At 39.3% G+C, this 24,979-nt stretch overlaps 1 protein-coding gene across 7 annotated transcripts in view; it reads left to right on the top strand.

Annotated features, from left to right (window-relative positions):
• Positions 1-24,979, top strand: part of CSGALNACT1 (chondroitin sulfate N-acetylgalactosaminyltransferase 1) — a 341,572-nt gene that overhangs the window by 100,108 nt on the left and 216,485 nt on the right. For 3 of the 7 annotated variants that reach the window (XM_045458320.1, XM_045458401.1, XM_045458342.1), the window contains exon 3: positions 12,991-13,217. The exons of the other annotated variants lie outside the window; for them this stretch is intronic. The gene's annotated coding sequence lies outside the window, so the exon portion shown is untranslated. The remainder of the gene's footprint in view (positions 1-12,990; positions 13,218-24,979) is intronic. 7 annotated transcript variants of the gene reach the window in all.

Here is a 24,979-nt window from a genome sequence, read left to right as displayed (position 1 = left end):
ATGGCATACTATGTTATAAGGAGCTTGGACTTTTTTGCATTGCTTTGGTGTCTAAAGTTTAGAGTAGTCTGGCAAAATTCACATCTGCTCATAATAGAGTCAGAGATGTCTGTTATAGAATCTTTGTATCATTGTAGGAAAGTGATTTCTATCAATCTTTGGTTTTTCAAAGCGATATTAGGCCATATGGTTCTACAGAAGTTGTTGCCCTAACATTTATTTGGTTATTACTCAATATATTTTACTCATTTTGTTAAGTAAGTGAATGCATGTCACAGCTCTTATTCCTTCCCAATTCGTTTCCATTATCAGATGCTTTTAGAAATTTTGAAAAATTATTTTTTAGTAGAACTAGATAAAATACTTTCTTTAAAACCTCAAGTTTTCTTTGTCTGGTACTTCTGGAAAATTTAATTTGTACCGGGGACTTCTTATAAATTACCTGATCTAAATCTCTGAAGATCCCACAAGATTCTCATTAAAAAATTGTTTTCTTAAAGTTATTTATTTTTGAGAGAGAGAGACAGAGCACAAACAGAGGATGGGCAGAAAGAGAAAGAGACACAGAATCCAAAGCAGGCTCCAGGCTCTGAGCTGTCAGCATAGAGCCTGACGCGGGGCTCGAACTCATGAACCATGAGATCATGACGTGAGCCACAGTCCGATGTTTAACTGAATGAGCCACCCAGGTGCCCCATGAGGTTCTCATTTTAATGATTGGAGGAACTGAGGCAAAATAACTTGTCCTGGTCATTCAGCCGTTTTGGGGTGGGACTGCTCGGGTTTGGATGTAGGTTCACCTTTCTTTCCAGTACACCACAGATCTACAGATTTGGCTTCCTAGTATGATTTGGCCAGATTTTAAATGTTAAGCATTAAACATATTTAAACCCCTCCCCCTCCCATTTGAAATTTAAAGCTCATTATGATATTAACAGGATATGACCTTATAGGAAAGTGATTGAGCCTTCTAGTTCCTGCTGTTTATTTTGTGTTTGGAGAAACATCTGGAAAGTATTATGTTCAATGACTATTACTGACTTAATGACTAATGTTTATGCCCTAGCGTGGAAATCCTAAAGCAGTCTAAAGTAGTAGTCAGTAGGTGTGTTTGCAATGATTGTTGAACAAGGCACTTTCCATGCAGTGGGCACTCTGGGAGGGGTGCAGGGCTCTGACTGGCTGGGCTTAGGCCCTGACTGTGGTGAGATGCTGGGGTTTCAGCCACCTGGCATGCATTCCTCACAGGAAAGAGGAGTACCATTACAGAGGAAGTGGGTGTGGAGGCATGCCGGGTAGTCAAAAACTACAGCCACTATTGTCCTTCTTAATAACCGAATGTAGATGCGAGTGGGTAGTCAGATAGAAGGTTCTGCTTCTCTAGAGAAATGTATGGCTAAAGATTCTAATTTGGTCCTGAAGGCATATAGATAGATGGGACTTAAAGCCATAGGGTTGGACCAGAACCAAGGGAAGGACCTTGAGGCACACAATAGGCCATGAAGAAGGAGCTGCCAGGGGATAGTGAGAGCAAGTGCCCAAAGAGACAGGAGTGCAGGACCTCTAAGATCAGAGAAGGGAGATTTGCCATTTGAGGGTATACTCAACAGTGTCAACACTGCTGAGAGCATAGGTCATAGTAAAATTGAGAAGTATTTGGGGTGTCTAGGTGGCTCAGTCAGTTAGGCATCTGACTCTTGGTTTTGGCTCAGGTCATGATCTCATGGTTTGTGGGTTCCAGCCCTATGTCAGGCTCTGCAGTGACAGCACGGGGTCTGCTTGGGATTCTTTCTCCTTCTATCTATTCCCTTCTCCCCTTTTCTCAAAATAAATAAACTTAAAAAAAATTGAGAAGTATTCATTGGATTCCTGGGCAAGATGTGAGAACTCAGAAAATTAGAATTGATAGGAGATGACCGTCAACTGGAAATGTGGGTTGAAGGAGAAGAGTAGGGGAGAACAGAAGTATCTGGTTTGGGTAACTAGGTGTATTTTTGTTCCATTGAGAGGGAAAGTCTGGGAGGGCAGAGTAGGTCTGAAGAGAAGGGGATGGATTCAGTTTTCATCACTTCATAATTCACTTCCATGGCTTTAATTAAAATAAGTTTATGACTTTGAAGCCTGTATTTCACAAATTATTACATATACAGAGAGGAGGTTGAGAGCAGAAACTTGGTGAATGGAAACATTTAAGGGAAGGGGAGTAGCCTGTGAAGGTCTGGAGGGCCAGAGAGGCCACAGTCAATTGAAGCTGGTGTCATCTGGTAAGCCAAGTGAGGAGAGACTTTGAAGGAAATGATGACTGTCAGCAGTTTCCATTACTGGAGAGGGGTCAAGTGAGTTAACGACTAAGAAGTATCTATTGATTTTGGCAAAGACTATTACAGAAGACTAGTGGGGTCAAAATCCAATTAACAGAGGGATTTTAAGTGGAAGAGATGAGAAGTGGAGCAAGCTGGAACAGATCACTGTTTCCTGAAGCTGACTGTCATTGGAGTGGTAAATACACAGGGATGTGGTCAAGGAAGTGGTGGTTGTTATTTTGTGGGGGGCCGAATAGATTTATACTGTTTGTGTGCTAATGCAAGGAGGCAATAGACAGAGGGAGGTTGAAGATACTGGAAGGAGAAAATTTAAGGAGTGAGATCCCAGAGCAGGTGGATGGGAGGAGATACTTCAACCGGTGAATTAGGAGGAATGGTAGAAATATGAGTGGGATGCAAATGTTTCTAGATGCACACAGATGCTTATAGTCCATGAATATAGCTCAATGAACAGTGAATACACAGTGTCACTTATAAGTTATATCAACTCCCCCTTCTTGATCTTTATCCAAAAATATTTAACATTAGGAAAGTTATTACTACACCCATTTTACAGTTCAGGGGCATTGACAAACTGGCCTGCCTGCTGCCTGTTCTGTAAAATGAAGTTTTAGTGAAACATGGCCATGCTGTGATTAATTCATTTGAATATTGCCTATGCTTTTTTGCACAATAAGAGCAAGACCTAAAACAGTCATTGTCTGGCCCTTTTCAGAAAAGTTTGCTGACCTCTGTCCAGTTGATAAAACCAAGACCCAGAGAGAATATTGACTTCAGAGGATCCCTGCCTCCTCCTTCATCTATCTCAGAGACCACTTTTTCTTCTGTGTTACTTGGCGTTCTCCTGATGCTTGCTGCATGCTCTTAGAATTATCTGGTAACCTTTCTTTGAGGAACTTTCAACAGCTGCAGTTGTAAATTAGATCAAATTTAAAGTTATCCTGGCTCCACCCTAGAAATGTGATTGTATCTCATCACAATCACATCACCTTCCTAAGGAGGTATGTGATAAGGGAAGCCATGCTCTTCCCATGACTGAGGGTGTGCTGATTTATTCTGATTTACTTGGATTGCTTTTCACCTTTTCTAAGAAGCCAAGATCACCTTCCTCCCTGAAATCATCAAAACCCCCATGCATTCCTTATCCCAGTGGTTTTGTTTCTTTGCTTAGAATTTCCTCAGCACTCTGGCAGCATGGAGCCTGCTTGGGATTCTCCCTCTCCCCATCTGTCTCTGCCCCTCCCCCATTCATGCTGTCTGTGTCTCTCAAAATAAATAAACTTGAATTTCCTCAGCATTCAAGTGTCACTGTTTCCCTCCTGTACTTACATCTTTGAGTATAGTCTGTGTCCTGTGAGAGAGGACCCCCCCTCTGGTGATGACGTCTCATTTGCTGTCTCTACATCTAACCTGCTGGAGGACAGGGATTGTATTGACCCTGTTATCAACACCTTGAGTTTGACAATTGCTAACCATGTTATTGGTGCTTAACAGATGAGTTTTGATTAGGTTGAAAAACATTTAGGTGCTTCAGAATTGTGCATTTACCATGTGCTAATTACTAACCCTTCTTAACTGTTAAAACCAGATCCCCTCCTGTATCTTTTGAAATCCACTTTGAGTTATTGACCAAATTTGAAAGCAATGTGTTTACAGGTACATTGTCCCTCTGTATGTCACACTGCTCAATTTTCAAGAGAATATACAAAATCTATTAAAATCTGTTTCTTTGCTGAATTTTCGATTGCTTCTGAAGGGGCTAAGATTTTATTTTATTTATTTTTATTATTTTATTTTTAATTTAAATCCAAGTTAGTTAACATATAGTGTAATAATGATTTCAGGAATAGAATTTAGTGATTCATCACTTACATATAACACCTAGTACTCATCCCAACAAATGCCCTCCTTAATGCCCATCACCCATTTAGCCCATCCTCCTACCCAATACCCCTCCAGCAACCCTCGGTTTGTTCTCTGTATTTAAGAGTCTCTTATGGTTTGCTTCCCTCTTTGCTATGGTCTTATTTTGGCTTCCCTTACCTATGTTCATATGTTTTGTTTCTTAAATTCCATATATGAGTGAAATAATACAATATGTTATCTTTTTCTGATTTGACTTTTTCACTTGGCATAATACACTCTAGTTCCATCCACATTGAAAATGGCAAGATTTCTTTTTTTTTTTTTTTTTTGATTGCCAAGTAATGTTCCATTGTATGTATATACCACATCTTCTTTATTCATTCATCAGTCGATGGACATTTGGGCTTTTTCCATAGTTTGGCTATTGCTGATAGTGCTGCTGTAAACATTGGGGTGGATGTGCCCCTTCACATAAGCATTTTTGTATCCTTTGGATAAATATCTAGTAGTGCAATTCCTGGGTTGTAGGGAAGTTCTGTTTTTAATTTTTTGAGGAACCTCTATACTGTTTTCCAGAGAGGCTGCACCAGCTTGCATTCCCACCAACAATGCAAACGAGATCCTCTTTCTCTGCATCCTCGCCAACATCTGTTGTTGCCTGAGTTGTTAATGTTAGCCATTCTGACAGGTGTCAGGTGGTATCTCATTGTGGGTTTGATTTGTATTTCCCTGATGATGAGTGATGTTGAGCATTTTTTCACGTGTCAGTTGGCCATCTGGATGTCTTCCTTGGAGAAGTGTCTATTCATGTCTTTTGCCCATTTCTTAACTGTATTCTTTGTTTTTTGGGTGTTGAGTTTGATAAGGTCTTTATAGATATTGGATACTAACCCTTTATCTGATATGTCATTTGCAAATATCTTCTCCCATTCTGTCGGTTGCCTTTTAGTTTTGCTGATTGTTTCCTTCACTGTGCACAAGCTTTTTATTTTGATGAGGTCCCAGTAGTTCATTTTTGCTTTTGTTTCCCTTGCCTCCAGAGAAACACGTGTTGAATAAGAAGTTGCTGCTGGCAAGATCAGAGAGGTTTTTGCCTGCTTTCTCCTTGAGGATTTTGATGGCTTCCTGTCTTACATTTAGAGTTTTGAGTTTATTTTTGTGTATGGTGTAAGAAAGTGGTCCAGGTTCATTCTTCTGCATGTTGCTGTCCAGTTTTCCCAGCACCACTTGCTGAAGAGACTTTATTCCATTGGTATTCTTTCCTGCTTTCTCAAAGATTAGTTGGCCATACATTTGTGGGTCCATTTCTGGGTTCTCTATTCTGTTCCATTGATCTGAGTGTCTGTTCTTGTGTCAGTACCATACTGTCTTGATGATTACAGCTTTGTAGTATAGCTTGAAGTCTGGGATTGTGATGCCTCCTGCTTTGGTTTTCTTTTTCAAGATTACTTTGGCTATTCGGGGTCTTTTCTGGTTCCATGCAAATTTTAAGATTATTTGTTCTAGCTCTGTGAAGAATTCTCGTGTTATTTTGATAGGGATTGCATTGAGTATGTAGATTGCTTTGGATAGTATAGACATTTTAACAATATTTATTCTTCCTATCCAGGAGCATGGAATCTTTTTCCATTTTTTTTGTGGCTTCTTCAATTTCTTTCATAAGCTTTCTATAGTTTTCAGTGTATAGATTTTTCACCTCTTTGGTTAGATTTATTCCTAGGTATTTTATGGTTTTTTTTTGTGCAACTGCAAATGGGATCGATTCCTTGATTTCTCTTTCTGTTGCTTCATTGTTGGTGTATAGGAATGCAATCGATTGTTGTGTATTGATTTTATATCCTGCAACTTTGCTGAATTCATGAATCAGTTCTGGCAGTTTTTTGGTGGAATCTTTAGGGTTTTCCATATAGAGTATCATGTCATCTGCAAAGAGTGAAAGTTTGACCTCCTCCTGGCTGACTTGGATGCCTTTTATTTCTTTTTTTTTTTTTCAACGTTTATTTATTTTTGGGACAGAGAGAGACAGAGCATGAACGGGGGAGGGGCAGAGAGAGAGGGAGACACAGAATCGGAAACAGGCTCCAGGCTCTGAGCCATCAGCCCAGAGCCTGACGCGGGGCTCGAACTCACAGATCGCGAGATCGTGACCTGGCTGAAGTCGGACGCTTAACCGACTGTGCCACCCAGGCGCCCCTGCCTTTTATTTCTTTGTGTTGTCTGATTGCAGAGGCTAAGACTTCCAATCCTATGTTGAATAACAGTGGCGAGAGTGGACATCCCTGTCTGGTTCCAGACCTCAGGGGGAAAGCTCTGAGTTTTTCCCCATTGAGGATGATATTAGCATTGGGTCTTTCATATATGGCTTTTATGATCTTGAGGTATGCTCCTTCTATCCCTACTTTCTTCAGGGTTTTTATCAAGAAAGGATGCTGTATTTTGTCAAATGCTTTCTCTGCATCTATTGAGAGGATCATATGGTTCTTGTCCTTCCTTTTATTGATGTGATGAATCACGTTAATTGTTTTACGGATATTGAACCAGCCCTGCATCCCAGGTATAAATCCCACTTGGTCGTGGTGAATAATTTTTTTTAATGTGTTGCTGGAGCCAGTTGCTAATATCTTGTTGAGGATTTTTGCATCTATGTTCATGAGGGAGATTGGTCTATAGTTCTCCTTTTTAGTAGGGTCTCTGTCTGGTTTTGGAATCCGGGTAATGCTGCCTTCATAGAGTGAGTTTGGAAGTTTTCCTTCCGTTTCTATTTTTTGGAACAGCTTCAAGAGAATAGGTGTTCACTCTTCCTTAAATGTTTGGTAGAATTCCCCTGGAAAGCCATCTGGCCATGGACCCTTGTTTTTTGGTAGATTTTTGATTACTGATTCGATTTCCTTACTGGTTATGGGTCTGTTCAAATTTTCTATTTCTTCCTGTTTCAGTTTTGGTAGTGTATGTGTTTCTAGGAATTTTTCCATTTTTTCCATTTTATTGGCATATAATTGCCCATTTTGTTGGCATATAATTGCTAATAATATTCTCTTATTATTGTTTTTATTTCTGCTGTGTTGGTTGTGATCTCTCCTCTTTCATTCTTGATTTTATTTATTTGGATCCTTTCCTTTTTCTTTTTGATCAAACTGGCTACTGATTTATCCATTTTATTAATTCTTTCAAAGAACCAGCTTCTGGTTTCATTGATCTGTTCTAATCTTTATTATTTCCTGTATTCTGCTAGTTTGGGGTTTTATTTGCTGTTCTTTATCCTGTTCTTTAAGGTGTAAGGTTAGATTGTATGTCTGAGACCTTTCTTCCTTCTTTAGGAAGGCCTGGATTGCTATATACTGTCCTCTTATGACCACCTTTCCTGCATCCCAGAGGTTTGGGGTTGTGGTTTTATCATTTCCATTGGCTTCCATATACTTTTTAATTTCCTCTTTAACTTCTTGGTTAGTCCATTCATTCTTTAGTAGGATGTTCTTCAGTCTTCAAGTATTTTTTACCTTTCCAAATTTTTTCTTGCAGTTGATTTCGAGTTTCATAGCATTGTGGTCTGAAAACATGCATGGTATGATCTTGATCTTTTTGTACTTGCTGAGGGCTGATTTGTGTCCCAGTATGTGGTGTATTCTGGAGAATGTTCCATGTGCGTTGGAGAAGAATGTATATTCTGTTGCTTTAGGATGAAATGTTCTGAATATATCTGTTAAGTCCATCTGGTCCAGTGTGTCATTCAAAGCCATTGTTTCCTTGTTCATTTTTTTTGATTATATTATCTGTCCATTACTGTGAGTAGGGTGTTGAAGTCTCCTACTATTATGGTATTACTATCAATGAGTTTCTTTATGTTTGTAATTAATTGATTTATATGTTTGGGTGCTTCCACATTTGGCACATAAATATTTACAATTGTTAGGTTTTCTTGGTGGATAGACCCCTTAATTATGATATAATGCCCTTCTTCATCTCTTGATACAGTCTTTATTTTAAAGTCTAGATTGTCTGATATAAGTATGGCTACTCCAGCTTTCTTTTGTTGACCATTAACATGATAGATGGTTCTCCATCCCTTTACTTTCAATCTGTAGGTGTCTTTAGGTCTAAAGTGGGTCTCTTGTAAACAGCATATAGATGGATCTTATTTTCTTATCCATTCTGTTACCCTGTGTCTTTTGATTGGAGCATATAGTCCATTGACATTTAGAGTGAGTACTGAAAGATATGAATTTATTGCCATTATGTTGCTTGTAGAGTTGGAGTTTCTGGTAGCGTTCTCTGGTCCTTTCTAATCTTTGTTGCTTTTGGTAGTTATTTGCTTATTTATTTATATATTTATTATTCATTCATTCACTCATTCATTCATTCATTCATTTTCATCTTTTCGCCCTCAAAAAGTCCCCCTTAAAATTTCTTGCAGGGCTGGTTTAGTGGTGACAAACTCCTTTAATTTGTGTTTGTCTGGGAAACTTTTTATCTCTCCCTCGATTTTGAATGACAGCCTTGCTGGGTAGAGAATTCTTGGCTGCATATTTTTCTGATTCAGCACATTGACTATATCCTGCCACTCCTTTCTGGCCTGCCAAGTTTCTGTAGATAGGTCTGCTGCAAACCTGATCCTGTTCCCTTGTAGGTTAAGGACTTTTTTTTCCCTTGCTGCTTTCATGATTCTCTCTTTGCCTGAGTATTTTGTGAATTTGAGTATGATATGCCTTGTTGATGGTCGGTTTTTGTTGAATCTAATGGGAATCCTCTGTGCTTCCTGGATTTTGATGTCTGTGTCTGTCCCCAAGTTAGGAAAGTTTTCTGCTATGATTTGCTCACACAACCCTCTGACGCCTATTTCTCTCTCTTCCTCTTCTGGGACCCCTATGATTCTGATGTTGTTCCTTTTTAATGAGTCACTGATTTCTCTAATTCTTAAATCATGCTCTTTTGCTTTAATCTCTTTTATTCTTCCTTCTTATTCTCCATAAGTTTGTCCTCTATCACTGATTCTCTGTTCTGCCTCATCCATCCTTGCTGCTGTGGCATCCATTCATGATTGCAGACCAGTTATAGCATTTTTTATTTCATTCTGACTAGTTTTTACTTCTTTTATCTCCACAGAAAGGGATTCTAATCTATTTTCGACTCCAGTTAGTATTCTTATTATTGTGATTCTAAATTCTGGTTCAGACATCTTGCTTGTATCTGTGTTGGTTAAGTTTCTGGTTAAGTTCCTGCTCTTTCTTTTGGGCTGAATTCTTCCATTTCATCATTTTTAAGGGAGAAAAGGAATTAATGAGGTAGAAAAAATTAAAATTAAAAAAATTAAAATGAAAAAATATTAAAATTAAAAAATTAAAAACACACACAAAAAACCCCAAATAAATGATGCTAGATCCTAGGTGTGTTTTGGTCTGGGTGTTGAAAGTGGCTTGATATGTTAGAGAAAAAGGGGAAAGAAGAAAAGAAATGGAAATTGTTTAAAAATTTGAAAAAGTGAATACACTGAAGTAGACTAAAATGAAATGATGGAAGTAAACTAGAATTTGAAAAAATTCACACAAAAGTAAAAAATATAGTAGAAAAAGTTAAAGAAAAATATTTTTAATAAAAATTAAAAATAAAAATTAATTTTTTCTCTTCCTGTATTGAAGAAAAAGAAAAGAAGTGAAAAAGAGAAAAAAAATAAAAGAAAATTGAATAGATGGACCTGCCAACAGACTGAAATACTACTGAAATTACTTCGTTTTCCCCTAGAAGTCAGACTGTGAAGCGCTTTATAGTCCATAAGCTAATCAGGTGGTGAGACTTCTATTCTTGAAGACTGAGGTTGGCCCACTTGCGCGGGGCTTAGTGTAATGGCTCCATTCTCCACTTGATGGCGCTGCTAGCCTACTGGGGTTGATTGTTGTGGCGCTTGTAGGTGCATATGCGCATGTGCAGGAGCGGTGAAAATGGTGTCTGTCACCCAGCTACCCAGTTCCTAGTATTGGAACTCTGTTCTACCTGATCAGCAATCACGCACCCGTTCTTTGTCTTCAGCTTTTGTCCACTCCCTGCTTTTACACTGTCTGTGACCAAGCCCCAGGTTGTACCTCTCTCCTGAGTTTTGTCTCAGATGTGGCTGTTTTCTGTGGCCCCTTACTTCTGAGGGACTGCGGCTTTGACCCATTCTGCCCCTCTGCAGAGGGTTTAACCAAGCAATGGCCAAATGCCAGCTGTACCCAGGAAAGTTTGTGGGACCGTGCTGCTGCCGATGCCCAGAGACTACGGCCAGGTGCCAGCCTGCCCCAGAAAAAGTTCTCGAGATAGTTTAGCAGCAGCGTTTCAAGGATTATGGAAAATCACAACACACATCTGGCACTAGGCTTCACCCTTAATGACCTTGTTCCAGCACCAGCGAATGTGGCCATTCTCTGGGGTCTGTTGGGCCCAGGTTGCCTCACAGCCCCTACCAAATGTCCTTCCAGCAGTGGAACCACTTCTCCCTGTGTGGCCCAAGAACCTCCCAGACCCAACTCTGTTCCTGGGTCTTTTCCCTTCCCACCAGAGCACTTTCAGGTATTGAGCTGTGGAGTTTCATGCTCTGTGCTCCCCCTGTTTACAGTCTACTGGATTTAAACCCTCTCCTTTCTCCCTTTTTAGTTCAGTCCCTGTGGCTGTTTCCAATTTTCCCCTTTCTCTCCAGCTGCTTTTGGGAAGGGGTGCTTCTCCCGTATTCTGCCCACTGTCTCTGTCCTCTCTGCACGCAAAAGCACCTCCCTGCCCTCCACGGCTTCTATCTCCTCAAGTCACCTCTCTGTGCCACGTACCTGCTGAATTCTGTGGTTCAGGTTGTGCAGATTGTTGTGTTAATCCTCCAATCAGTTTTCTAGGTATGCAGGATGGTTTAGTGTTGGTCTGGCTGTATTTCATGGATGTGAGACATACAAAAAACTTCCATGCTGTTCCACCATCTTGGCTCCCTCCAATAAACTTTATTTCTTACAGCAGTTAAAAGTGTACAGTAAAATGAACAGACACATAGAGTTCCCGTGTGTTCCCTTTCCCCCAACCCATGGTTTTCTCTAGTGTTAACTTTTGCATTGGTATAGACTACATTTGTTACAAGTTATAATTCAATATTGATACAATTAAAAAAAATTTTTTTAACGTTTATTTTTGAGAGAGAGACAGAGACAGAGTGTGAGTGGGAGAGGGGCAGAGAGAGGGAGACAGAATCTGAAGCAGGCTCCAGGATCTGAGCTGTCAGCACAAAGCCTGATGTAGGGCTCAAACTCATGAACTGCGAGATCATGACCTGAGCTAAAGTCGGACGCTTAACTGACTGAGCCACTCAGGCACCCCAATACTATATTATTAACCAAAGTCCATAGTTTACTCTAGGGTTTATTTTTTGGGTTGTATAGCTTTCATGTCCTGTATTCATGAAAGTATTAAGTATCATACAGAGTAATTTGAATATTATCCCCTAACTTGACCTATTTGTCCATCTGACCTGTACTCCACCCTCAGCCCCGCCCCCTCACATGGGCAACTACTGTCTTCTTACTGTTTGTATAGTTTAACATTTTCTAGAATGTCATATAGTTGGAATCATATGGTATGAGGTCTTTTCAGACTGAATTTTTACTTAGAATATGCATTAAAGTCCCCTCCCCTCCCATGTCTTTCCAGGGATTGAAAACTCATTTATTTTTATCACTGAATAATATTCCATTTAATGGATATATGATTATTTATTCATTCACCTATTGAAAGACATCTTAGATACTTGGTTGCTTCTAAATTTGGGTGTTATGAGTAAAGCTGCTATAAACATTTGTATGCAGGACATAAATTTGTTTCAGATATAAGTTTTCAACTTATCTGGATAAGTACCTAGGAGTGCAATTGAAGGGTTAGGTGGTTAGGTTCGCAAAAGCACTCTCCTAACTTGTTTTCATAGTCAGATTTGAACTGTAATTTTTAAAAATCCAATTTTGTTCATGAATATATAATAAAAATACCCATACATATTTGGAAATTCTATCAAGATTGCTAGATTCTTTGGAATAGTTTGGTGGTAGGAGTAGGAAGGTAGTATCTTGCTTGTAAGGGTTTGAAGGAGCAAAAGGTGGAAAAGTGAGCTGTTTTGATTGATTGATTGATTGAGGGAGGGTGCAAATGAGTGAGGGGCAGAGAGAGAGAGGGAAAGAGTGAAGCAGGGCTCCTGCTCAATAGTGAGCTGTTTTCAAAGAGGAACTATATGATGTGCAACAAACTGTCATTATATTCACTGACTTGGAAAGTATTGTAGAGATATTGAAACAAAGAGTTGGGAAAACTCCCCTGCACAACTGTGTGTTTCCTGTTCTGGTTTGCATAGGGTCTGACCTCTGGATGCTCCTTGAAGCCTCTTGGCACAGCTGCACTGTCAGCTGGGCTCGTTTTCTGAGATTAGCGCTTCCTTCTACTCGAACATCTCACTGTCCACATTCCTGCTGCCAACGGGGCCTACCATATAGTTTTTACTTAGGATGTTGGCAAAACAGTTTCTTCTAAATATTTAAAAAAATTAATATACTCTCTAAAGTAAGTAAGACCAGAATCCCGAGATGTGACCTTCGCTTAGTAATTTTTGAATGACCCAAAATACTTGCAGGCCCCTTCTTATCTATTTTACATTTTGTAAGTAATTCAGCCATTGAATTTTATAGTTTATAATATATTGCTCTTCTGAAACACAACACTAGTCTGTGGTGAGAATTAAGATTAACATGAAAATACACATTTTTAATCCATTTAACTGATGATTACTTGGTTCTTTTTGAATATTCAGATGAGCTGAAGAATTGCAAGAGAAACAAAGATAACTTTATATTCCAAGAGGCGTGCCAGTGCATGGCTATTTTTAGTCCCTGGCATCAGTCAGGACATACTTGTTGGATATCAGGTGTGTTGAATGTGGCACACGGTCACGGTGATATGCAGCAGGCTCTCAGCTGACCTCTCCCAACCTTGTAGGAATACCCTTGCATCTGTGAGACTCCAGTAAATGCTTTTCAGGTAAGCCTGTGATGCCTGAGTTTGGCTGCTGTGGGTTTGTGAGGTTCATTGTGGGGGACGGCATGGGGCCACAGAAGATTTGCTCTTTTTTAGGGGACCAATAGACAGGTAGGGTTCACAGATATTCTGTGGTAAGCTCAATCATTCAGCCATCTAGTGCTAACCTTGTTGCTAGGACAAAGGAAATAATACATATATTCTCTGAGGAGTTTATCAACATGGCTGTCATTTTTTCTTAGCCACTTGACAAGATCTTGACATTGAGGAAGTATGTCCCTGCGCCACTCCCTTTAAATTCTAGCTCAACACAATAGATGCTGTAAAGCTTCAAAATAGGTTACCATTTATGTGATTCTTACTATGTGCTATGTCTTTCTTTCAATTAATTATTAATTGTCACAAACATCAATGAGGTGGATGAAAAATTAAGGCTTAGAGAGATTAACTAACATGTCCAAACTGGTAAGGGGACAGCTCTGAGATTGACACTCAGGTCTTTCTCACACTGAAGATGGGGCTTCCTTATCCACAGTGCTGTCCTGCCACCTAAAAATAGACTTGTCTATACCAATGCAAGAAGCTGTCACATTTGTCTGACACAGTTGTGTTTTTCTAAATAAGGGCTCATTATTACTCCTTGTTCAACTACCCGTAATATAATTACAATCAATTTTGATGTTGCTAAATGATTTTGAATTATCTCCTCAAATTATCTTTATTACTTCTCTGAAAAACGGAGGCTTAATATATTGGTAAGTTGTCAGAATTGCCCTTTAATTTTTCAGTGATCAGTAATACCACCCAGGATCTTTCTCAGCTTCTGGAGATGACTAGAGCTTTGTAAATACACACACTTTCTTGCTCTCTCTGTCTCTCTCTCAATCAGTAAGGTCATTGTCTAATTCTCTTAGGATCCTGATGCACACCAGGACCCATTCTTATTTTACGCACACTTACCTTGTATTTCTAGTATTTTTCTCTTGTTTTTCTACTATTGATTTTTGTCTTCATTAATTCTTCCCATCACCGCCAATTTCCTTCATTCTTTGTGTTCAACATCTCTTTTAAAGTGTTACTGAATTGACTTATTCTGGATTTGTTGATTTCTCATTCTTAGTTTATTTCTTGTTACTTTTCTTTCATTTATAAGGCTTATTGTATTTTCTATAGCATGCATTTTGCCCCCTTCTGTGGTTATTTTGTTCCTTCTCTGGGGATTATTTTTGCTTTTTTTTCTACCCCTTGGTCCCCAGGTCTGTTCCAGGCTCTTTGGAGTCTGGGTTGGAGTGTAGTGGAGCAGAACCCAGGCCAGCACTGCCTGGGGGAAACTTCAAGGACTGTCAGGGTCTGGGCTCCATATAATCACTGAGAGTTATTGTCAGATCATTCTCTTCCTACTTGTCTCTGGCCCCCCTGCCAGCACCAAGCAAGGCTCCCCCTCCCTGCCCCCCCCCCCACCACCCCCAGTGCCTGCAAGTTGGCCAGGAAAGGGAAAGCAGTGCCCACAGCATCAGGGACACGTGGCTGGCTTCTTTGGTCCCTGGTCTTTCATCAAGAGAATAATGGGTTCCATTCATTGTTAGGCATACTGGGTTTTGAACCAGATGTCTAGTATCTATTATCTCAAACCTTACCCCCACCCTGAAAGGTTAATTACTATCTATGTTTGACAGATGAGGAAACTGATGCTCTGAGAGGTTAAGGATCTTGCCAGAGAGTGAAGTTTATAGATGGATGCACTGGGATTCCAGACCCTGTCTGACTCCACAGTCTCCATTGTTTCCACCACAGCATTCTGCCAGAATGAACTTGTTACTTGAGTACTTTCTACACCTTTTGTTATCTGCATTTGGATTAGATCCTTCTTGTTCTAATTAGAGGGTGTTTTAGGTATTCCCTACTGTTGTATCTTAATACTATTGCATCATGCTCCCAAGAGTTGTTTCTCCCTACTTAATTCATTAAGAATCCCAGTACATTGTTTCCTTTGTTTATTGTATTAGAATCTAGTAGCTGGTGAATCCTGTTTCCCAGCTTCCTGCCACAGTGAGAGCAGGTCTAAATTAATTATAATGTGTTGCTCTGACAATCTAATAATAACAAAATCAAGGTTATTGATCATTTTCAACTTAATGAATTAAATTTTCCTGCTTACAGGGCTTTTACATGGACCCTTAACTTTGATTGATGCTGGTTCTTTTACTTTAGACCTGTGTCTTGCCTATACAGAGTACTCTGCTGATGTTCACAAAGAAGCATGATTGGCATTGGCCTGACTGTAGGTTGGGTTAAGTTGCTGATACATGGGGGATATGTCTCAGTTTCATAAAGTACTTTTAATTTTTTTAATTAAAATTTTTTTAATGTTTATATTTGAGAGAGAGAGAGAGAGAGAGAGAGAGACATAGAGAGAGGGAGACACAGAATCCGAAGTAGGCTCCAGGCTCCAAGCTGTCTGCCCAGAGCCCAATGTGGGGTTTGAACCCACTTGAACTGCAAGATCATGCCCTGAGCTGAGTCACCCAGGCACCCTGAGTACTTTTAATTATTTTTAATCTACAATACAAAGATTAGTTGCATGAGGTCACTGTCAGTTCTGTAATTCTGGTTTTGAGTAAGTTTTGGCTTGATGAGTATCAACATTTCCTTTCTTATTTTCTTTCTTTCTTTCTTTCTTTCTTTCTTTCTTTCTTTCTTTCTTTCTTTCTAGTGATAACCGCTCTTGAACATTTGGGCATATTTCTTTTTAACCTGTGTGTGTGTGTGTGTGTGTGTGTGTGTGTGTGTGTGAGTGAATTTTATCACAACTGAGATCCTAGCACATACACAATTTTGTATTCTTTCTCAATTAATGTAGATAATAAATTCTCCATCATTAAAAACTCTCCATGAATATAATTTTAATGGCTACGTAGTATTTCATAGTATGTATATGCCATAGCTTACTAACCATTCCCCAGTGTTAGGCATTTAAATCATTTCTCATTTTATGTATAATGCTCCCAGGTCCGCTGTAGTGCATCCATTTTTGTCCAGATTTATGATCGTTTCATTTATATTGATTCCTTGAAGTGAAATTAATAATAAAAAATATGACCACCTTAGAGATACTTGGTAAATAACGCTTGCCAGATTACTTACCAGAGTTTGTTTCCACTCCATCCAGCAGTGGGGGAAGAGTGTAGGACTCATTGCCCCTATGCACTGTACATGGCTAATTTGATAAGCAAACGCTAATGGTGCTATTTTGATTTATATTTCTTTGGTTACCAGTAAAGCTAAACATTTTTTATCTATATATTAATTTTTTTGAGTCCTTTAAAAAACTCTCTACTTTTTATTTATTGAAGTTTGGTATATTTCTTACAGCTTACAAGGGATCTTTATATGCCAAGGATACTGACCCTTTTTCCATTTCATTTATTGAAAATTTTCCTAATTAGTTGTTGGCCTTTATATTTTTATAATTTTTTTTGATGTTTACCTGTGTTTAACTTACTGAATTTTACTTAGCACTTTAGTTTACTATGTAATTTATGATATACTGTAGAATATATAATTTATGATGTAAAATTAAATATGCTAATTTAATTTACTAATTTTGATTTTTCAGTTGTCAGTTGTTATCTTTTGTGTGAGTGTGATTTCTGCCATCAGTTTTAAAAGTCTTTTTCCCTTAGATTTAAAAAAAGAAGAAAGTCTTTTCAAATACAGAAAGAAGATAAGTATATTTAACTATATGGTTTTTTTTTCTAGCTCCTCTAATGGAATTTTACAACTTCAACTCTGTGATTTACTTGGCATTTACCTTGGAGTACATTTTGGGATTAAAAAAATCTAACGTGATTTCCCCCTATAGATAATCAGTTGACCCTGCAATATTTTTGTTAAATAAGCCATTGTATCATCACACTTCATGACTTCATCATGTATTTATGTTTTATCTAACTTTTGGTCTGTTTCTATGCTGTTTTGTTTTATTGATCTGTTTCTGATTTATCCTAGAATGATACTCTTAATTACTGTAGCTTTATAATATGGTTTATTACTTGAAAGATTGTATTTTTCCTTCTTACAGTATTATCTAGAACTTACTTATTTTAACCTTTTCTAAAATATAAATTATAGCATCATTTAGCCCAATTCTTTATTTGACCTCTATTTCCCTTGACCTCTCTCCCCTCCCACCCTGAAGTAAAAACCAATAAAATAATAACTAAAAGGAAACATAAATAGCTCTAGGATTTTTGTTGGAACTGTGTAAAACCAATAAAATGATTTAGGCAGAACTGAACTCTTTTAGTGCCTATCTAGAAAGGCACTTTCCTTTTAAACAAAAGCTTCTTAGTTTTTGTTGGGTCAGAGATGGTCATCAGGTGGCCCTGTGTGAGCACCAAAGATGTTCCAAGGCAGAACTGTGTGACCACAGCCTGCAAATGGCCAAATGTGGCCAAAGGCTGCCAGCGAATGCCCTCAAGCTAGAATGGTTTTTACACTTTTAAAGGGCTGTAAAATGAACCAAAGAAGAATATGCAACAGAAACCTTATGTGGCCTACAAAGCTGAAAATATTTACTATCTGGCTCTTTACAGATAAGGTTGGCTGGGGGCACCATGAAGCAAAACACTAGCAAGCAAGCTGAAGGCATTTGGAGTTCACTTGTTTGTCATGAGTCATGGCTTTGCTTCCCTTGCTACCTCTTCAGCACATTGTTGGGAAGGCTTTGTTTGTTTAATTTATTTAAGGTGATCTTATCTGAGGATGTCAGTGAACATCGATAGGTTTTGTTTCTTCCTACATTTCAGAATGTTTTTATACATTTTAAAAAGTGCCTTGAGTGAGTGTTATGAAACTTAAAAAAGAAATAGTACTTCTTTTTGGAGGATCATGTGGTCTCGAGGCAACATCTTGTTTTGATGACCCCTCCCCAAAGTAGGGCACGCAGGGCCACTGGATGGGCTCAGGCAGAGTCCCCGGGGTCTGCCCTGTGCTCCAGCCCCACAAGCAGTGCTGTTTAGTAGATGTCTTAACCAGAGCAAGGCCTTTTGTTAACCTGGTGTGATCTGGCTTATTATCCCATTAACTCCCATCTGTTGTCACTGGAGAAAGCTGGCTCCCCTAGGACTGGACATGGAGTGTGGGTCTGGTGGGTTCAGGTGAGGAGGGAGCCCAGGAGGGACTTGGGTATCCTGAAGGTTTAGGAAGGAGATGTGAGGAGGAAAGATGGTTGGAAGAGACAGACAGGGTCTACAGGTCACTGTAGGTTCCATGTCCCAGGAGACCCGAAAACCCCACTGACTGAGGGACTTAGAGAGATGAGTCAGAAAAATGATACTGAATCTGCCTTTGCCCCAGATGTTTCCATCGTTGCTGAAGGAAAGGCAGGAGAGGACTAAGTGAGATTTTGTTTCGGGTTTAGCAGCCTGAGTCTCACCTGTGGGTCCCAAACTCTAATAGGCTTTCATTAGGGCTTCTCTCCTGTGCCTTGGAAAATGTGATTGTCCAGAGTTTGAATTCAACCTTTCGATGTTCTGAAAGGAAAAACAACCAAAGTTTAAGCCTTAAACTCGTAAGTTTACCTTCTGAAATATGAAAGGTGTTTGCTGGCAGTTTCATAATCTTTTTTTGTTTGTTTTTTTCCAAGTGTAGAATTATTCAAGAGTAGTGTAAGGTCCTGCAGAGTTTGGTTAATAGAATTTACAGCAGGCAAGTCAGGCAAATACCAGATTTCATGGAAAAGCTTCTAAAGCAAAGTTGTTGGGAATTTAAATTAGATTTGAGTGTGACAGATCCACTACTGAGAAATGCTATAGTGCCTCACGGTTAAATTCTACAGGAATCTGCCTAGAATTAATAGTGTTGTTTTTCTGATGCAGTGGGTACTGATTTTGAGTTTTGAGTCCAAGTTTATACACGTTCCAGATGTAATCATTTTACTCAAGTAAAAGAAAATACGGCTGTATCAGGGACTCAAAACCATTACATTGAGAATGTGTCTGGCAACAGTTTAGTGGTCCAGTCAAGAATATTCTAGCAATTCAATTCTGAGGAGGAATTATGGGAAAATTTCCTGCTCATGAAAAGTAGAGTTTTGAGAATCAAGGAGGAAACAGTGAAATTAAAAATATTAGGAGGTCTATCTATCTCTAGCTCACACATTTCATAAAGTGAACTGGATACCTGGCAAATTGCTGTAGGGTACACTGTGAGATTTTAATGCTAGTAAACTATTTGTTCACTAGAATATCCTTGATGGAAATCAGAGTTCTTTCACTGTGTGTCTCTATCGTTTCTGGCAAGTGCCTTGGACACTTAGAGCTCTTGTTAGCAGGCAGGATGGTTCAGTGAGTCCCACGTGTGGGCTGACTTGAGGCGTTGGGAGCTACCTACATGGGTGCTATAACAGTTCAGATCCTTCCCAGGGCAGGGCTTCATTCCTTTCCAAGTCATTAGAACATATCCATATATATTCCTGAAGGATTGTGTCTAAACTCCCTCAGAAAGGGGTTCCTAGAAGATTTTTAAAGATGTATTTATTTCTTGGGGCGTTATGAGCTATAGTGTCTGTCTTGTTCATCACTTTATATTCAGCTCCCAGATGGGGCCTCACACATTATAGATACTCAATACATATTTGTTGAGGGAATAAATGGACTATAAATTAGGTGTTTTGAGTTTACAATCCTAGTTCTCATATTTAACCACTCTACAATGTTAATAGTAGGGGCCGATTTTTTATAATTCCTTTATAGTTTTATTTGATCATCACAGCAAGAGTCACAAAGAGGGTATTAGTCAGGATATGCTAGATTATGCTGTGGTCACAATGCCATGGTTTCAGTGGCTTCACACAACAGAGCAAAGTGCACTGTAGTCTGGGCAGCAGGACTTGATGAGGTGACTTGGTGATCCAGGCTGCTCCAGTATCAACACGACTTTGTCATCCTCAACCCCAGGCTGGATAAGAGTGGGGCTGCAGCGTCATGCATGTGCTTTTCATTGTCCAGATCTGGAAGCAACATGCCATACATCTGTCCATGTTTCATTGGTCAGAACTGGTCACATGACACCATCCAACTGCAGGGGGACTGGGAAGTACCCTTGCAGGGAAGGAGAGAAAAACCAGAAGTTGATGTATAATGATAATAGCTATCATAGGCCCATTATACAAATATCTCCATTTTACAGATGATAAAATTGAGGCCCAGAGAAGATAGGTTACTTATCCAAAGTTATGCAACTGGTGTATGGCAGAACAAAGCCTGGTACTTAGGTTTGTTTGTTTTCAAAGCCCATACTCTTTTTTTAAATTTTTTAAATTTTAATTCCAGTATAGTTAACATGCAGTGTTATATTAGTTTCAGTTGTACAATATAATGATTCAACAATTCTATATATTACTCAGTGCTTTTCTTGGTAAGTGTACTTTTAATCCCCTTCGCCTGTTTCACCCATTCCCCCCCCCCCCCCACCTCCCCTCAGTAACCATCAGTTTGTTCTCTATAGTTAAGAGTCTATTTCTTGGCTTGTCTCTCTTTTTTATTTCCTTTGCTAATTTGTTTTATTTCTTAAATTTCACATGTGAGTGGAATCATATGGTATTTGTCTTTCTCAGATTGACTCATTTTGCTTAGCATTATACAGTACTCTCTAGCTTCATCCATGTTGTTGCAAATGGCAAGATTTCATTTTTTTTATGACTGAATTATATTCCATTGTGTATACATCACATCTTCTTTACCCATTCATCTATTGATGGATACTTGGGCTGCTTCCATAATTTGGCTATTGTAAATATATGGCAGCAAACATAGGGGTGCATGTATCCTTCTGAATTAGTGAATTAGTATTGTTTAAAATACAATTCTTTAAAAAATGCTATTTTTTAAAAAAAGTTTACTTATTTATTTTGAGAGAGAGAACATGCATGCAAGTGGGGGAGAGACCATCAGTGCAGAGCTCAACATGGGGCTCAAACTCATGAACTGTGAGATCATGACCTGAGCTAGAAATAAGAGTTGGACGCTTAACCAACTGAGCCACATAGGCACCCCAGTTTTTTGTATTTGGGGGGTAAATACTCAGTAGTGTGATTATTGGATTGTAGGGTATTTCTATTTTTACCTTTTTGAGGAACCTCCATACTGTTTTCCACAATGGCTGTGCCAGTTTGCATTCCCACCAACAATGCACAAGGATTCCTTTTTCCTCCACATTCAATGCCAAACAATATTCTTGTTGTTTCTTGTGTTTTTGATTTTAGCCATTCTGACAGGTGTGAGGTGTTATCTCATTATAGTTTTGATTTGCATTTCCCTAATGATGAGCGATATTGAGCATCTTTCAAAGCCATACTCTTAACCACCATGCAATATTACCTTTCTTGAGGAAATTAATTTTCTTCTAAAGACAACTTGATCTTAGTGAAGGGGAGAATAAAGAAGTATTGGATTTGGGGTTTGGGTACTTGGTTTATAGGACTGATCCCATCACTGACTTTCTTTTACATATAGCTAAGCTACTTCTCTTGGCTTATTTCCTCACATGGGAATAATAATTACTATAATGGTAATATAAAGTAATGCATATAATAGCACCTGAAGAGCCATAAGGTATTGTATAAAGATATGATGATATTACTACTGACACCTGCTTTGTGCATTAGTCTTGTGCAGATTTATCACATGTAACAAGCCTCAAGATTCTTACAAGAAAACCAGTAGACCCTTCAAATAATCTTGGTACATTTAGGTGTTTTCCTTACAAAAGAATATGCTATCTGTTACAATATAAAGCTTAACTTCATTGGGGTAATCTTTTCAGACATTTCATTACATTCATTACTGAAATGATGTTAAGTTTCAACTAAATTTATTAGCTCTCACTTTCTAATCCTCCTTCCCCTATCTTTTTATTATATAACTTTTTGAAAACTGTTCTTTTATTTTTTTATTGTTATTATTTTTAAAATGTTATTTATTTTTGAGAGAGACAGAGACAGAATGCGAGTGGGTTAGGGACAGAAAGAGAGGTAGACACAGAATCCGAAGCACGCTCCAGGCTCCGAGCTGTCAGCACAGAGCCTGACGTGGGGGCTCAAACTCACGAGCTGTGAGATCATGACCTGAGCTGAAGTTGGACACTCAACTGACTTAGCCACCCAGGTGCCCCAAAAACTGTTCTTTTAAAAGTGTGTATCCCATGGAGCCTGGGTGGCTCAGTTGGTTGAGCACCCGACTTCAGCTCAGGTCAGGACCTCTGGGTTCTTGAGTTTGAGCCCCATGTCAGGCTTGCTGCTGTCAGTGCAGACCCCACTTCAGATCCTCTGTCCCTCTCTGTCTCTACCCCTCCTCAGCTCGCACTCTTTCTAAAAAATGAAAACAACAACAAAAATTTTTTAAAAAGTGGGTATCCCAAAGAGCATTTCCAGATGGATATGTCATTGTAAATTCAGGAAGGTTTTTAATATTTTGACATCTGTTTATAGTGACATGGAGTGGCTCAAGTCAAAACAGGTGCATGTTGTTGTGACCTTAGTAAAAAAAGCAACCCTCTTCCTTTGTAGCTGTGGGAGGAGGGGGAAATGTTTTTGTCAAATGTGTTAAATCACTGGCCCTAGCTTCCTGTCCCCCAAAACTTGGTGTGATGTTGTGGTTCTCAATATTCATCTTCTATTTTGAGTATCTCCCAAGCTTGATGTTGTAATGCATCTCTTCTCCCCAGTCCCACCTGGCAGATCTCAATCATGCCGGAATGTGTGGTCCACTGAGGGCACCTGGAGCCTCACATTGCTTTAGATGTGATATAATAGATTTTTATGATCCTTTGGCTTCTTCCTGGCAGTGGTTAATAATGCAATGCATAATTAGACTAGAAAAGAAAAAGTTTTCTGTGAAAATTTGGGAGCAGAATTCGCATTAATTAAAAAAAATACCCAGCATATTTTTCTCAGACCCCATCTCATAGACATGTTTATTCCTCATTGTTTAAATATAACCCTCCTTAACCAAGGGCAAGCATGCTATGCCTTTCTCCTCCTCTCCCGTTTGGACATAAAGCCTGTTATTGTTGATTGTTCTGCAGTTGGGTCCCTTGAAAATGAGATTTCATTTAAGTAGAACATTTTCATTACAGGGTATCAGGCCTCTTTAATTTTGTACTTTTAGAGTGGCTAGGACAACATTTACATTTACTCCTGATTTTCTCTTTTCAGAGTCCTGGACAGACAGGGAGGATTCCTTAGAGAATAGATCATGATGACACATCTCTTTATTGGTGAGCCATAAAAGTTCGGAGAAAGAGCACAGAAAGTAGGCATTTACAGTGTTAAAAGCCTTCGGCAAATTATATATGCTGTGGTTTTAACTGACCTTGGAAGTTATGTAAGTCTTTGTATGTACTTTTGTATCCGAATGTAGTCTATAAAAATGATGGTAATCTGTTGAATTTGTAAAATAGCTTCCCAGAGGCCTGGTTCAGCTCTTTCATACTGGTGAGCAGTGAATTGACACTGTGTCTCAGTTTGGGGAAGGAACCACTTTGGTTGTACCTCCTTTCTATTCTGGTTCCTTTCAGTTCCCTTACACAAATACTTCTTACAAAGCTCTCCTAAAACTACTTAAATTCCAGGTGGGTCAGTCTGTTGTGCCTTTAGATTCCATTCACTTGTAACGCATTTCAAGTACCCTTTCCCCCTTTATTGTTTTTTTCTATTGCTCCCTTTTCAATTCTTCCAGTTTCTTTAACTTTACTTTGAGATAAATTTTTAATGCTTCTGAAAACCAAAATTAATTAGAATAATGAGCCAAGTGACATTAAAAATCTTACAGGGCAGAAAGAAGGGTGGGCCCACGGTTAGGTTGACCCAGAGCCGAGTAGGCATTGATGGGCTGTGGCTGCCACCCTGGGCAGCCTCACAACCATTTCTTCCCTTCAGGTTGTCCTTGTCTCTCATTCCCAGCTCTGCCTTCTGTAGCAGTAGACACAGGTGAGACGGGGGCTGTCAAGGCGGGCCTCTCTCAGGAGCTGACATCCCAGCCGAGACCTGAAGGGTGCTTTGCTGAGAGGCAGGAAGGGCATTTCAGGTACGGAGAGTGTTTCAGGATATGCTAGGAGTTGGGAAGCTAGAGATAAATCCCACTTAGTGCCTGACAGTTTAGGCTGGTTGTCAAGCCACTAAGCTTGATCTGCTGCCACTTCCTGTCTCCCTGAAACTGACACTTCCTGTAACCCATTTTTTGGCTTCAGTTAAACCGGTATCTCTTTCAACCTGCAGTTTCACTCCAGATAACCTTGAAGGGAGCTATTTACCTGATTCCTCCAGCCAACGTCAGCCTAATGTCTGTAAGAGGTACAAATTCTGATAAATATGTTAAAAAACAACAACAAAATTCTGATATATATGTTAAAAAACAACAAAACAGTGGGGCGCCTGGGTGGCTCAGTTGGTTGAGCATCTGACTCTTGATGTTGGCTCAGGTCATGATCTCATGGTTCGTGAGTTCGAGCCCCATGTCAGGCTCTGAGCTGACAGCATGGAGCCTGCTTGGGATTCTCTCTCTTCCTCTCTCTCTCTCTGGCCCTCCCCTGCTCGCTTGTACTCACTCTCTCTCTCAAAATAAATAAATAAACATTAAACACACACACACACAAAACTGGTCAAGTTCATTTAGCGTAGACTCTCATAGAGTGGTGATAGGTAGCTGAATATGCCACCCCTGAGTGTGCCTTTTTGGCATATTGATTATTTTGAATTTAAGTTA

Source organism: Leopardus geoffroyi, chromosome B1 (assembly GCF_018350155.1).
Source record: "Leopardus geoffroyi isolate Oge1 chromosome B1, O.geoffroyi_Oge1_pat1.0, whole genome shotgun sequence".
In the NCBI taxonomy this organism is placed as follows: domain Eukaryota; kingdom Metazoa; phylum Chordata; class Mammalia; order Carnivora; family Felidae; genus Leopardus; species Leopardus geoffroyi.
This window is presented reverse-complemented; position numbering and strand designations above follow the sequence as displayed.